This window comes from Henckelia pumila, chromosome 4, assembly GCF_033568475.1.
Source record: "Henckelia pumila isolate YLH828 chromosome 4, ASM3356847v2, whole genome shotgun sequence".
NCBI lineage: Eukaryota > Viridiplantae > Streptophyta > Magnoliopsida > Lamiales > Gesneriaceae > Henckelia > Henckelia pumila.
The window spans coordinates 55121248-55135739 of NC_133123.1; positions in this window are offsets into that span (position 1 = coordinate 55121248).

Below are 14492 nucleotides of genomic sequence, written 5' to 3' on the forward strand. Positions count from 1 at the left end.
GGTGATCGGAGCCTCCGGTCCTGATCGGAGCTTCCGATCCAGCCACACGTCATGGATGACGTAATATCATCGGTGCCTCCGATCCTCATTGGAGCTTCCGATCCCGATCGGAGCTTCCGATCGTCCCTTCGGAGCTTCCGATCCGTCCAATCCCCAATTTATTTAATTAGCATTAATCCTTTAATTACTCAATTAGGGTTCGGGCTACTACATTCTCCCCCACTTAAGATATTTCGTCCTCGAAATCAGATCTTAAGTACCGAATGCAAATACAGAAATCAGAAACATTCTTTATTCAAACAAACGTTTACAGAGTTTGCAACTGAATACAACTTAAAGAATGAAATCAAAACAACTCAGGATGGTCTTTACGCATCCTGTCCTCAAGCTCCCAAGTAGCTTCCTCAGTGCCTCGGCGCTGCCACTGAACTAAAACCAAAAGAATGACTTTGTTCCGTAAAACTTTATCCTTAAAATCAAGGATGCGAAGAGGTTTCTCAACATAAGTCAAATCCTTGTCTACCTGAACCTCAGACCGCTGCAGAATATGAGATTCATCCGCCACATACCGTCGCAACAGAGATACGTGGAACACTTCGTGAATACTGGATAGATGCGGTGGCAAAGCTAGTCGATAAGCCAAATCGCCAATACTTTTCAAGATCTCAAACGGACCGATAAATCTGGGAGACAACTTGCCCTTAAGGCCAAGTCTGAGAATCTTTCGGAAAGGTGAAACTCTCAGAAACACTTTCTCCCCGACTTCGAACTGCAAAGGCCTACGCTTGATATTAGCATAGCTGGCCTGACGATCCTGTGCAGTCTTAATCCGTTTCTTGATTTGATCAACAATATCTATCGCCTGCTGGATAAACTCCGGTCCCTCAGCCTGTCTCTCCCCCACTTCTTCCCAGAAGAGTGGAGTACGACAACGTCGCCCATACAACGCCTCAAAAGGTGCCATCCCAATACTAGTGTGATAGCTGTTGTTGTAAGCGAACTCGATCAACGGCAAATGATCCTGCCAGGCTGAACCAAAATCCAAGACGCACGCTCTAAGCATATCCTCTAACGTACGGATAGTGCGCTCTGACTGACCATCAGTCTCTGGATGATAGGCTGTACTCAAACTGAGAGTAGTACCCATCGCACGCTGAACACTACCCCAGAATCTAGAAGTAAACCTGGGGTCCCGATCGCTGACAATGCTCACAGGCACTCCATGAAGTCGAACGATCTCCTGAATGTACATCCGTGCCATGCGATCCACAGAGTACTCTCGGCTATAGGCAATGAAATGCGCTGACTTGGTGAGTCGGTCCACCACCACCCAGATAGCATCACAGTTCCTCGGGGATACCGACAAATGGGTCACAAAGTCCATAGTGATAAACTCCCATTTCCATTCAGGAATAGGCAGACTGTGAAGCAATCCTCCAGGTCGTCGGTGCTCTTCCTTGACCTGTTGACACACCAAACATCTGGAAACAAACTGATAAACACTGCGTTTCATTCCCTTCCACCAGAAACGAGTACGTAGATCCTTGTACATCTTGTTGCTCCCAGGATGAATACTCAACTTAGTGCGATGTGCCTGAGATAAAATCTCCTCTCGCAACTCTTCATCCTGTGGAATCACAAGCCTACCAGACAAACACAGAAAGCCATCTGACTGATAATGAAATCCAGACGAGCTACCCTCGTTAGCTAGACGAGCTAAACGCTGGGTCTTTGAATCAGACATCTGAGCATCTCGGATCCGCGAGTACAAGGCTGGCTCAGATAATATCGCAAACATCTGGATACTCTGCATACCTTTCTTATGCTTGAAGGTATAACCTGAAGTACAACAGTCACTAATCGCACTAGACATCGAACAAGTCTGAAGTGCGGATAGTCGCACCTTGCGACTCAAAGCATCAGCGGTGAGATTAGCAGCTCCCGGATGGTACTTAATCTCGCAATCATAGTCCTTAAGCAAATCCATCCAACGTCTCAGCCTCATGTTCAATTCTGCCTGAGTGAACAAATACTTGAGACTCTTATGGTCGGTGAAGATCTCAAATTTCTCGCCATAAAGATAATGACGCCAGATCTTCAAAGCGAACACAATGGCTGCCAATTCCAAATCATGGACTGGGTAGTTGTCCTCGTGAAGCTTCAGCTGTCTAGAAGCGTATGCGATCACATGCCCATTCTGAGTCAGGACACAACCTAACCCCTGAAGAGAAGCATCCGTGTAAACTACATACCCTCCAGATCCTGACGGTAATGCTAACACCGGCGCAGAAGTCAATCGCCGTCGAAGCTCACGGAAATTCTCCTCACACTCGGAGGACCACTCGAAATCCACACCCTTGCGGGTAAGCTGCGTCAACGGTCAAGCTAACTGAGAGAAATTCAGAATGAAGCGACGATAATACCCTGCTAGACCCAGAAAACTACGGATCTCAGCAACCGTCATCGGACGCGACCAATTAAGTACCGCTTCAATCTTGCTTGGATCAACAGAAATCCCCTCCCTGGATATGATATGGCCAAGAAAAACCACTCTATCCATCCAGAACTCACACTTGCTCAGCTTGGCGTACAACTGCTCATCTCGAAGAGTCTGTAGTACCAACCGCAAGTGAGAAACATGCTCTTCCGTATTACGCGAATACACCAAGATGTCGTCAATGAAGACCACGACAAACTTGTCCAAATACTCCCTGAATACACGGTTCATCAGATCCATGAATTTAGCCGGCGCATTGGTCAAACCAAATGGCATCACTAGGAACTCGTAATGCCCATAGCGAGTACGGAATGCAGTCTTGGCTACGTCCTGATCACGGACTCTCAACTGATGATACCCAGATCTCAAGTCAATCTTGGAGTAAATTGATGTGCCCTGCAGCTGATCAAACAAATCATCAATGCGAGGCAACGGATACTTGTTCTTCACAGTGACTCGATTCAGCTGCCGATAGTCAATGCACAGCCGCATCGACCCATCCTTCTTCTTTACGAAGAGAACAGGAGCTCCCCAAGGAGACACACTAGGACGAATGTACCCCTTGTCCAAAAGATCCTGTAGCTGATTCTTCAACTCACGCATCTCTGACGGAGCCAGACGATACGGTGCTCTAGAAATAGGCGAAGTACCCGGCATCAACTCTATGCCAAACTCGACTTCCCTAGCAGGAGGAAAACCCGGAATCTCATCAGGAAACACATCTGGAAATTCATCCACAACAGGAATGCTTTCTATCCCAATACTCTCAGCGGACAAATCAACTGCATAGATAAGGTAGCCTTCCCCGCCAGACTCCAGAGCTCGACAGGCTCTCAAAGCTGATACCAAAGGCATCGGGGGTCGCGCTCCCTCACCATAGAAAAACCAACTCTCACTCCCTTTCGGATGAAAGCGTACTAATCTCTGATAGCAGTCCACTGAAGCTCGATAGGTAGTCAGCACATCTATTCCCAGAATGCAATCAAAGTCGTCCATCGCCAGGACCATGAGATTCGCTAACAGAATGTTCCCTTCGAACTCTAAAGGGCAACCCATCACTAGACGCTTAGCCAAAGCAGATTGGCCCGTCGGAGTAGAAACAGACATCACTACGTCTAGTGCAATGCATGGTAACTTATGCCTCTTAACAAAACGTGCAGAAATGAAGGAATGAGATGCACCAGTGTCAATAAGTACAAGAGCAGGTATACCATAAAGCATAAATGTACCTGCGATGACTTTCTCATTCTCCTCCACAGCCTGATCATGTCTCAGGGCAAACACCTGGCCAGAAGCTCGTGGCCTCAAATGAGAACTCCCAGCAGACTGTCCCTGCGACCTCTGCTGTACGGTAGCCTGAGAACCAGATCCTGAACCAGATCCAGAACCACCTCCCCCAGACAGTGGACAATCCCTCCGGATATGACCAGTCTCTCCACAACGGAAACAAGCTCCAGAAGCTCTGCGGCACTTGTCGGATGGATGGTTCTTCCCACAGTGATCACACTTGTCCTTCCTACCGAAACGGACAACACCTCCCGAACCAGAGGAAGAAGTAGACCCGGACTTCTTGAATGACTGGGCACGGGGGGCCAAAGAACTAGCAGGTCTCGACTGAGAGAAAGACCTGTTCCGTCGAATGCTGTCCTCCGCCTGGTGACAACGGCTCACCAAACCCTCGTAGGACATGTCGTCGCCAACCGCCACACGGTCATGGATCTCAGGGTTAAGGCCCTGAAGGAACAGATTATACTTCATCTCTGAGCTATCAGCAATCTCGGGGCAATAGGATAGCAGATCAAAGAACCTCTACTGATACTCATCGATAGACATAGTTCCCTATCGCAGACTCAGTAGCTCGCCTGCCTTCGACTGTCGGAGTGCAGGAGGAAAATACCGCTTTTGGAAAGCTGTGCGAAACTCGGCCCAGGTGGCCACTCCTCTCGCCGCAACAAAAGGTGCAGAAGTAAACCTCCACCACCTGCGCGCGCGCCCATCCAGAAGATAGCCAAGGGTCTCCACCTTCTGCTCATCGGTGCATTGGAAAGTCTGAAAAGTCGTCTCCATGCGGTCTAACCAGTTCTCCGCATCCTCCGGAGACTTACCTCCAACTAAGGGCTTAGGACCCATAGCTAAGAATCGACGCACAGTGAAACTCTCGTCGTCATGGTGACGATGACGCCGTTCTCGACGAGGCTCCCGGTCGGCATCACCCCAACGCCCACCAATACTGCCATGAGAACTCTGGTCGTCACGATTTGACATCTACAAAAATACCTCAAGATGAGACTAAATCCCAAGAAATCTTTTGCATGCTCTGATACCATAAATGTAGTGACCCTTACCCGGATCACCTACTAAACAGAACTTATGCATGCAATTAACTTAATGAAACAGATATCAGAATAAAACTGCGGAAACCAATAACATTATACAATCCCAAGAAAAGGAATCTGTAATTATCCAATAATATACAACCAGATCGAATAGCTGTATAAACCCAAACAACAGTAATAAAGCCTAGACGAAGCTCCAGCTGGCCAACCACTGACTAGCCCCTCCTGGATCCACCCTCCTCGTCCAATCGCAAACCTGCCCCATGGTATAGGGTGTCCAGAAAATACAGAGTACGAGACGTGAGCATAAAACGCTCAGTGCGAGAGTATGAGTATACATGCATGCAAAGTGAACTCCCTATAGACTCGAGGTCAAGGATCAGATAACAGAGACAGACCGGGCCCTGGTATGTAGCACGCTGTGCCGTCGCTTCAGGAGGTGGCTCCCATACCGAGATAACCGTGGAAACACCGGACCCAAATCGATGGAAGTCCATCCACTAACAGGATAGGGTACAACCCTACTACAGACATCTCGAAGGAGATACAGCAAGATGCAAATGAATGCAGCATAATATCATGGCATATAAATCATGCAGTCACATAATACATGCATACTCAGTCAGGATATCTCAAACAGTACTTTCGTACCTCAAATACCAGGTAGGCACTACCGGCTCTAAGTCCAAGCCTAAAGTCCGCCTACACAGCGAAATGATACTACTATCATTAAAGTGCTCTAAAAGCCTTAACTAAGCTATTGCATACTCCTAAATATTTATAGGAAGCAAAAGCTATACCTTCGTCCGTCGTTAGCCCTTTGATGTCGATGCCTCCAGAACTTGGGCACAACTCCGCTACGACTATCGAACGCCTCTCCGACCTCCGGACCAAGCCTAAGAAGACTAGAACAGCTCGAATATGACTATAAATAGAGAGGAAATCCGGAATTGGCAAGGAGAAATGAAGTCTTGGCCTTCTATTTATAGACAACGATCGGAGCCTCCGATCCTCGATCGGAACGTCCGAACCTCGATCGGAACGTCCGATCCTGCCATCGGAGCTTCCGAAGATCCTGATCTGCCACGTGTCAAAATATCACTTGTTGACTCCAGATAGGGGTGATCGGAGCCTCCGGTCCTGATCGGAGCTTCCGATCCAGCCACACGTCATGGATGACGTAATATCATCGGTGCCTCCGATCCTCATCGGAGCTTCCGATCCCGATCGGAGCTTCTGATCGTCCCTTCGGAGCTTCCGATCCATCCAATCCCCAATTTATTTAATTAGCATTAATCCTTTAATTACTCAATTAGGGTTCGGGCTACTACACATCAGCTAGAGAAACAAAGAAATTCTTATTTGGTAATTCTGCAATAAGGCTCTGGTGATAATCCGCATCAAAAAATGGAAAAGAACTTTGTTACATAACAAAACAAGCCAGTAGGCAAGATCGCCTATCATCTCCAGACTCTAGTGAGATTAAAACAATCTCAAAGGTGATTTCTCTCTCTTCTCATCTCTGACAAATCTTTCTGAAAGTTGAAATCTTCAGAAATATTCGATATTTCCGATCAAAATACGAATGTTTGCATCTAACATTCATATAATTCAACTGTTAAGTCCAAGCCGTCTTTATTCACGCTAGACAACCATCATCTGCTCATAAACCTCGAAACCAATCTGGTCCCAAAACAGGTGACTCAGAAAAATAAACATCCCAAAACAACAGAGATTTTCATTTCTGCTCGCACAACTCATTGAAAGGTGCCGTCTAGATAATTATCTGATAGTTGTTGTTGTACAAAACTTCATAGGAGTTAGCGACACTCGTCAGGTAGTGAAAGATCAAGCACCAAACTCCAGATCTTCTCCTCTCGGAGTCAGGGAGTTTCATAACTTCCTCTAATACGAACCATAGACCATCAGGCTAGGTATCATGAATTACCAAGTCTGGTAATAATTTAGATTAAGAGATGGCATGAACCGCTCACCTTTACCTTGCCCAAAACAAGCTATACAGATACTGGGTCGGCCTAGCACTACAGCTCGGCAAAGCTTTAAGACAAAACGTCTATTCTGACTATCCGTCGTTCTGAGGATAACAAATGTACTCAGCTGCAATCGAATGACAAGATCTTCTTCGAAGAATATACAGAAGAAAGGGTATATCGAAGATCTCTGACTGAACGCCCAAATTCGACAATCTAACAATCTGACAAATGTAGTAGCCCGTAACCAATTAAAGAGATTAAGGAACTAATCGCTTTTACTAAATTTGAGTTCGGATGCTCCGAAAGGAAGATCAGAGGCTCCGAACGGGAACAGACTATCCGAAGCCAGGATCGGAGGCTCCGAACGTGTTCGGATGCTCTGATTGCAGGTTCGGACAGTTTGATTGGAGTCCAGTATTAAGTCATTGCTTACGTCAGCAAGATGACGTCACGACTGACGTGTTGATGGGACTTTGGATGCTCCGAAGTTGAGTTCGGACGGTCCGAAGTGTTCGGAGGCTCCGAAGTGGGGTTCGGACGGCCCAAACTCTGTATATAAATAGGGGTGCAGAGATTCACTTTCAGACGCACCAATCACCTATCTTCTCTCGATTCCTTGGTATTTCAGCTTAGATCTAGGGCATTCTAGGCGTCCCATTGGGAATCCGGAAGTGGCGTAGCGATCCAGGAGTCGTAGCAGAGCTGTGGCCTAGTTTTGAGGCAAGTGACAGCAACGGGCTAACGATGGACGCAGGTATAGATTTTTCTTCCTAAAAATATTTAGGAGTATGAAATAGCTTAGTTAAGGCTTTTAGAGCACTTTAATGATATTAGTATCATTTCGCTGTATAGTGCGGATTATAGACGTTGACTTAGAGCTAGTAGAGTTTGCCTGGTATTTGATGTACGAAAGTACTGTTCGAAATATCCTGACTGAGTATGCATGTATTATGTGACTGCATGATTTATATGACATTATTTTATGCTGCATACATTTGCATTTTGAGCTATCTCTTTTAAGATGTCTGTTAGTAGGGTTCTACCCTATCCTGGTAGTGGATGAACTTCCATCGATTTGGGTCCGGCGTATTGTTGTGAAAAATTGCTCGGAAGCATATGAGTGTCAATTTTTAATATAGTGATAAAATCAGATATCGATCCCACAGGGAGTAAAATGAAAATATTCAGTGCTTCTAATTAAAATAATCTAAACTTTATCTATAAAATCAATATTTGAGAAATTTGCCAAAAAATAAATAAGCAGATGATTTTATTGCACTGACCGGCTAAATCGGTGTGATTAAAAATCAACTGGCAAGCGCACCAGGTCAAATTATAATATAGTGAACAAATGTCCAGATGTCGAACCCACAGGGACTGTATATATATGAATACCAAAATATATTTATTTCTACTTAATCTAGACTAAAGAATAAAGGTGATTCAGATTTTAAATTAATAATAAAAAGTTGAAATTAATTAAAATTAAATTAAATTAAATGCAGCTGGAAATTTTAGATTTAAATCAAATTTGGGAAAAACTCGATCAAGGACACACGTAGGTACCAGACAATTCATGTAACAAGCAGTCGATCTACGACATCAGACTTAATCTTAATTCACGGGAATTTTCCTAATTTGTTCGAAGGACTATTTCTAAAACAATCAAACCTATTCAAATATTGATGAACTAATATTTCGTAATTCTAATCAAATTTGAATGCATGAATAACTGTGAAAATTCAGTAGACACTTAAACCACATAATGAAACCGAATTCTATTTCTAGTTAGTTTTACACTATGTTGATTATTGAAGTGATCGAATTCGAAACCTCCTCTGTCGACTTGGAATCGATTAACAAGCAAACAAATAACTGGCCAAGAAATTTTCAAGACAAATATAAATTCAAATCAAATATGAAAGTCTCAAATAAACAAACGAGTTTTCTACATCAATTTTCTGGCCCAATCACGTAGCCTTGATCGAATAAAAACTACTCACAATTCATAATTCAAAACCAAGTTTAAATCATGAATTAATAAAATAAAATCAAAGAAAAGAATTCTCCCAAACGTGCAGCCATAACCGCCCTGCTCTCTCTGACTCTGGAATTCTCGAACCCTTATAAAATAATAAAAACTCCTATTTATAGTGTTTTAATCCCCTAAAAAGTAATTCCTTACGCAAAAATAATTCTCGGAAATTTTTCTCTCCGCGACACGCTCGCGCGCGCGCAATGCAATAAAACAGTCTTTGGCATTCTCTCGCGCGCGCGCGAGGTAGAAGCTCGCCCGCGCGCGCCTTAACAGGCGCTGAACACTTGCGCGATAGCGCTCATTTTGGCGTGCTTCTTGAGTGCTGTTCACCTTCTTCCTTGCGCGATTGCGCTCCTGCAGCTGCAGCTGATTTCTTGCGCTAACTCTACTTCTTTAGCGCGTTAGCACTCTCTTTAGCGCCAAACTCAAGTGCTAACGTGCTACAACACTCACCATCAGCGCAACTTTCAACCTGCTCCGAGCGACAAATCTGAAAAATTCATATCTTGAGTTCTAGCCGTCGGATTGACCTGAAATTTGGACAGCAGCTTCAAAACATCTTGAATTCTTTCTGAACGGTGGAGATCGGATTTGGATCTCTGTAAAATAAATTTGATTTTTTGAACAAAGCTGCTCCGTAATTCACTCTTCAAAAATCCATTTTCCTAAAAAATTAACCCGAGGAGTGACACACATGCACTAAAACACATAAAAAAAACATAAAAGCAATATGAATGCACACAAAAATATATATAAAAATATCACAAAATAATGCATACAAAATGCACTTATCAACACTCCATACTTAAACCTTGCTCGCCCTCGAGCAAGACATGCAAAAACAAAATGCAAATAAAAACATAAGTAAGGACGATTCATAAATGTGCACAGCCTCCGGGAAGTTCAATCAAAAAACCAAAAACACAGACATGCTCTCAACTTTTCATAATACTCTTTCGATTTAACGTGAACGTGTGTGTGTGAAATGTCATTTCAGTTTCATGCAACTTAAACCGAATTCGTCTCAAAACTGCTTAGCGACCTATGACAAATCAGTGCAAGTTTCACTCTTCAAGTGTTCATTCCTTCCAACGACCTCTAGACATACCCACCTTCCTTGAGATAATGAATTACACACCTCCGGATTTTGCACCGGTATTACTTTAGCCCCAATAATTACCCGCTGACTTAGCTATAACTGTCTAGGATACGAAAAATCATTCTATTTTTTCTTTCTAATCCCCTCGTCTATAGCCCGGATGGAGCATCAATCCCATTTAATCCGCATACTTAGCCTTAAATTTAATTTTTTATAGGATTTTAATCCTTTCAAGGCCCAGATGGAATTGTATAAAAAAAAAAAAAATTCTTGGTGCGCCCAAGATCATAAGTGTAAACTAGAGCCTCATCAAAATTTATAGAACACAATCAAGATCCACAAACCACCTATTGTCGTGCAATGGTCAAACAGACAGAAACTTCCTCAAATCTTTCGCTACAATCCACTGGTCTAACACAAGTGCTTATAAATATTCACGGTTCAACCTACAGTTTCTCATGTCCAGTCAAGAGCGAAAAAAATTTCAAAAAAAACCATTTTTTTTTTCAAATAAACTTCATCATCATTGGCTATTATGACTCATCCAACTCATGCAAGACAACACAAACGAACAAAAACAAACAATATAAAAATAAACACGAAACATGACAGATGCAACAAAAACACATAGAAAATGCAATACTAGTCTACCCCCCATACTTATCCAAAGCATTGCCCTCAATGCTCAAGACAATGAACAGAATGCAAACAAACAAAAACACTATGAAAACAAAAATAACACTCCCCTGGTTTTTTATGCATCCTCTTCCTTCTTGGCAGTATCTGCTAGGTAAAGTAGCAGCAATCTGTATATATTAGCAGGCATGACAAACTGGCATGGTAAAGAAAACAAAAATCAAATAAAAACAAAATAAAAAGCAAAAGTAAAAACACTGGGTTGCCTCCCAGTCAGCGCTAAATTTATAGTCTATAGCCCTACTATACTCCTCTCTTGAGTGGCGAAATTCAAGGTGGTTTATCCACCGTCTGTGAAAAACTTGAATCAGTCCTGAACTTGCATGCTACACCATTAAAGAATTTGTGCACTTGACCAATTCCTGCAGACAACTGCACCTGCTGACATGCATTAATTTCAACACCAATCATATCAATCAAACGAATAGCAGAACAAGTTTTTAAAATTGGGCTTTCAGTAACCGACTTAAGCATGGTAAAAACTAATTGTTCATCATTCAGCCTCACTACCAACTCTCCTCTCTCAACATCAATTAACGCCCTACTAGCAGCAAGAAAAGGGCGTCCTAAAATCATAGGCACCTCTAAATCCTCTTCCATGTCAAGAATAACAAAATCTATAGGATAAATTAAATTATCTATCTTGACTAGGACATTCTCTACGATCCCTCTCGGATATTTAATAGAACCATCAGCAAATTTGAGAGAGATAGCAGCAGGTTCAATATTTTCTACGCCTAATTTTTGAGCAATAGAATATGGCATTAAATTTATGCTCGACCCTAGATCACACAAAACATTATCAAAATATAAACTTCCAATTTTACAGGGTATAGAAAAACTCCCTAAATCTTGAGATTTTGTTAGAATCTTCTTTTGCAACACCGCCGAGCACTCCTCATTCATTGTACCCTACGTAAGATCATTCATTTTTTTCTTATTTTTCAGCAGGTCTTTCAGAAATTTAGCATATCTCGGCATCTAAGCTAAGGCATCTGCAAAAGGAATGTTAATATGCAGTTTCTTGAAAATTTCAAGAAACTTTTGAAATTGAGATTCAAACAACAGTTTCTTAGCTCTATGGAGGAAAGGTAGGGTAGATATATCAACATTATCATTAACTTCAAATTTTGAAGACTTATCTTTCTTACCTGCCGTGAAGGAATTTTCAACATGCACATCCTCCATAACTTATGCAATTTTCGGCCCCTCCACAGTAGATGTTTTGTCCCTCTGCTCCTCAGGTTTTTCAGATTGTGATCTAGTAACTACCATGATAGCGTTCACGCCTCTTGGATTTGGTTCAGTGTTGCTAGGCAATGCTCCAGTAGGACGAGTAGAGAGTTGGGTTGCTATCTGACTCATCTGGACTTCTAACTTCTGCAGAATACTTTCCTGATTCTGTAAGCGAGCCTCAGTTCTTGCAACGTATTTCATCATGATCTCCTCAAAGCTTGGTTTTTTCTCCTCTTGCTTGGCCTGCCAGTTCTGACTGTAGTTGTTGTTTGAGTTGTATGTCTGTCTTCCTTGATTGCTCATAAAATTCACAGCCTCAACTTCAAACAACAGCTGGTCTTGTTGCATATTCCCTTGTGCTTGATTGACCGGCGCTGTTTTCATGAGTGCCACTTGGTGTGTCAACGCATCAATCTTCCCATTCAGGGCCATTAAAGCATCGACTTCTAGAACTCCATCCTTCTTCTCCTTCTTCATATCCGGCCACCCAATGTTACTCTCTGCCATGTTGCTAATAATCTCCCAGGCTTCAGCTGGCATCTTCTTGAACAAACATCCATTAGCCGCAGCATCCAGCATAGATCGAACCGACTGATCGGCTCCATTGTAGAACGCCTGAGTCTGCTGGCTTTGAGATAAATTATGCTGAGGACACATCCTCAACATCTTTTTAAATCTGGTCCACGCCGCATGTAGAGATTCTCCCTCCTTTTGCTTGAAAGATATAATATCTGAGAACAACTTTGCCATCTTAGTAGGAGGAAAATACTTGTTCAGAAAAGTCTGAACAAGTTGGTTCCATGAAGTGATGGAACCCACAGGCAAATCATCTAGCCACTCAACAGCTTCGCCTTGAAGAGAGAATGTGAATAACCACAGTCGCACTGCATCAGATGTTACCCCATTCACTTTGAACGTGTCGCAGATCGACAGAAAACACTCCAGATGAGCGTAGGGGTCTTCCACAGATGTTCCCCCAAATCTAGCTTGCAATTGAATCAGCTGAATAGTAGAGGGTTTCAGCTCAAAATTGTTCGCCTCAACAGCGGGGCGAACTATGCTAGATCCATAGCCTTCAGTTGGTGGCCTTATAATATCCCAAACAGTACGGTTGTCCGCCATCTCTACTAGCACCTGCACCTGAAAGTTACAAAGAAAAGAGAGGAATTCAGAATCTTAATAAAATAAAATAAAAAACAGTCTAATCTCAAGCAAAATAAAAATTCTGATATCAACACAGTCCCCGGCAACGGCGCCAAAACTTGACCGGCTAAATCAGTGTGATTAAAAATCAACTGGCAAGCGCACCAGGTCAAATTATAATATAGTGAACAAAAGTCCAGATGTCGAACCCACAGGGACTGTATATATATTAATACCAAAATATATTTATTTCTACTTAATCTAGACTAAAGAATAAAAGTGATTCAGATTTTAAATCAATAATAAAAATTTGCAATTAAAATTAAATTAAATAAAATGCAGCTGGAAATTTTAGATTTAAATCAAATTTGGGAAAAACTCGAACAAGGACACACGTAGGTACCAGACAATTCATGTAACAAGCAGTCGATCTACGACATCAGACTTAATCTTAATTCACGGGAATTTTCCTAATTTGTTCGAAGGACTATTTCTAGAACAATCAAACCTATTCAAATATTGATGAACTAATATTTCGTAATTCTAATAAAATTTGACTGCATGAATAACTGTGAAAATTCAGTAGACACCTAAACCGCATAATGAAACCGAATTCTATTTCTAGTCAGTTTTACACTATGTTGATTATTGAAGTGATCGAATTCGAAACCTCCTCTGTCGACATGGAATCGATTAACAAGCAAACAAATAACTGGCCAAGAAATTTGCAAGACAAATATAAATTCAATAAACAATAAATTCAAATCAAATCTGAAAGTCTCAAATAAACAAACGAGTTTTCTACATCAATTTTCTGGCCCAATCACGCAGCCTTGATCGAATAAAAACTACTCACAATTCATAATTCAAAACCAAGTTTAAATCATGAATTAATAAAATAAAATCAAAGAAAAGAATTCTCCCAATTGTGTAGTCGTAGCCGCCCTGCTCTCTCTTTCTCTGGAATTCTCGAACCCTTATAAAATAATAAAAATTCCTATTTATAGTGTTTTAATCCCCTAAAAAGTAATTCCTTACGCAAAAATAATTCTAGGAAATTTTTCTCTCCGCGACACGCGCGCATGCGCGGAATGTATCTCGCACGCGCGCAATGCAATAAAACAGAGTCTATGGCTCGCCCGCGCGCGCCGTAATCTCTCAGGCGCTGAACACTTGCGCGATAGTGCTCATTTTGGCGTGGTTCTTGAGCGTTGTTAACCTTTTTCCTTGCGCGATTGCGCTCCTGCAGTTGCAGCTGATTTCTTGCGCTAACCTTCATCTCTTGTGCGCGATAGCTCTCCATGTTGCGCTGAACTCTACTTATTTAGTGTGTTAGCAGTCTCTTTAGCGCCAAACTCAAGTGCTAACGTGCCACAACACTCACCATCATTGCCACTTTCAACCTGCTCCGAGCGACAAATTTCAAAAATTCATATCTTGAGTTCTAGCCGTC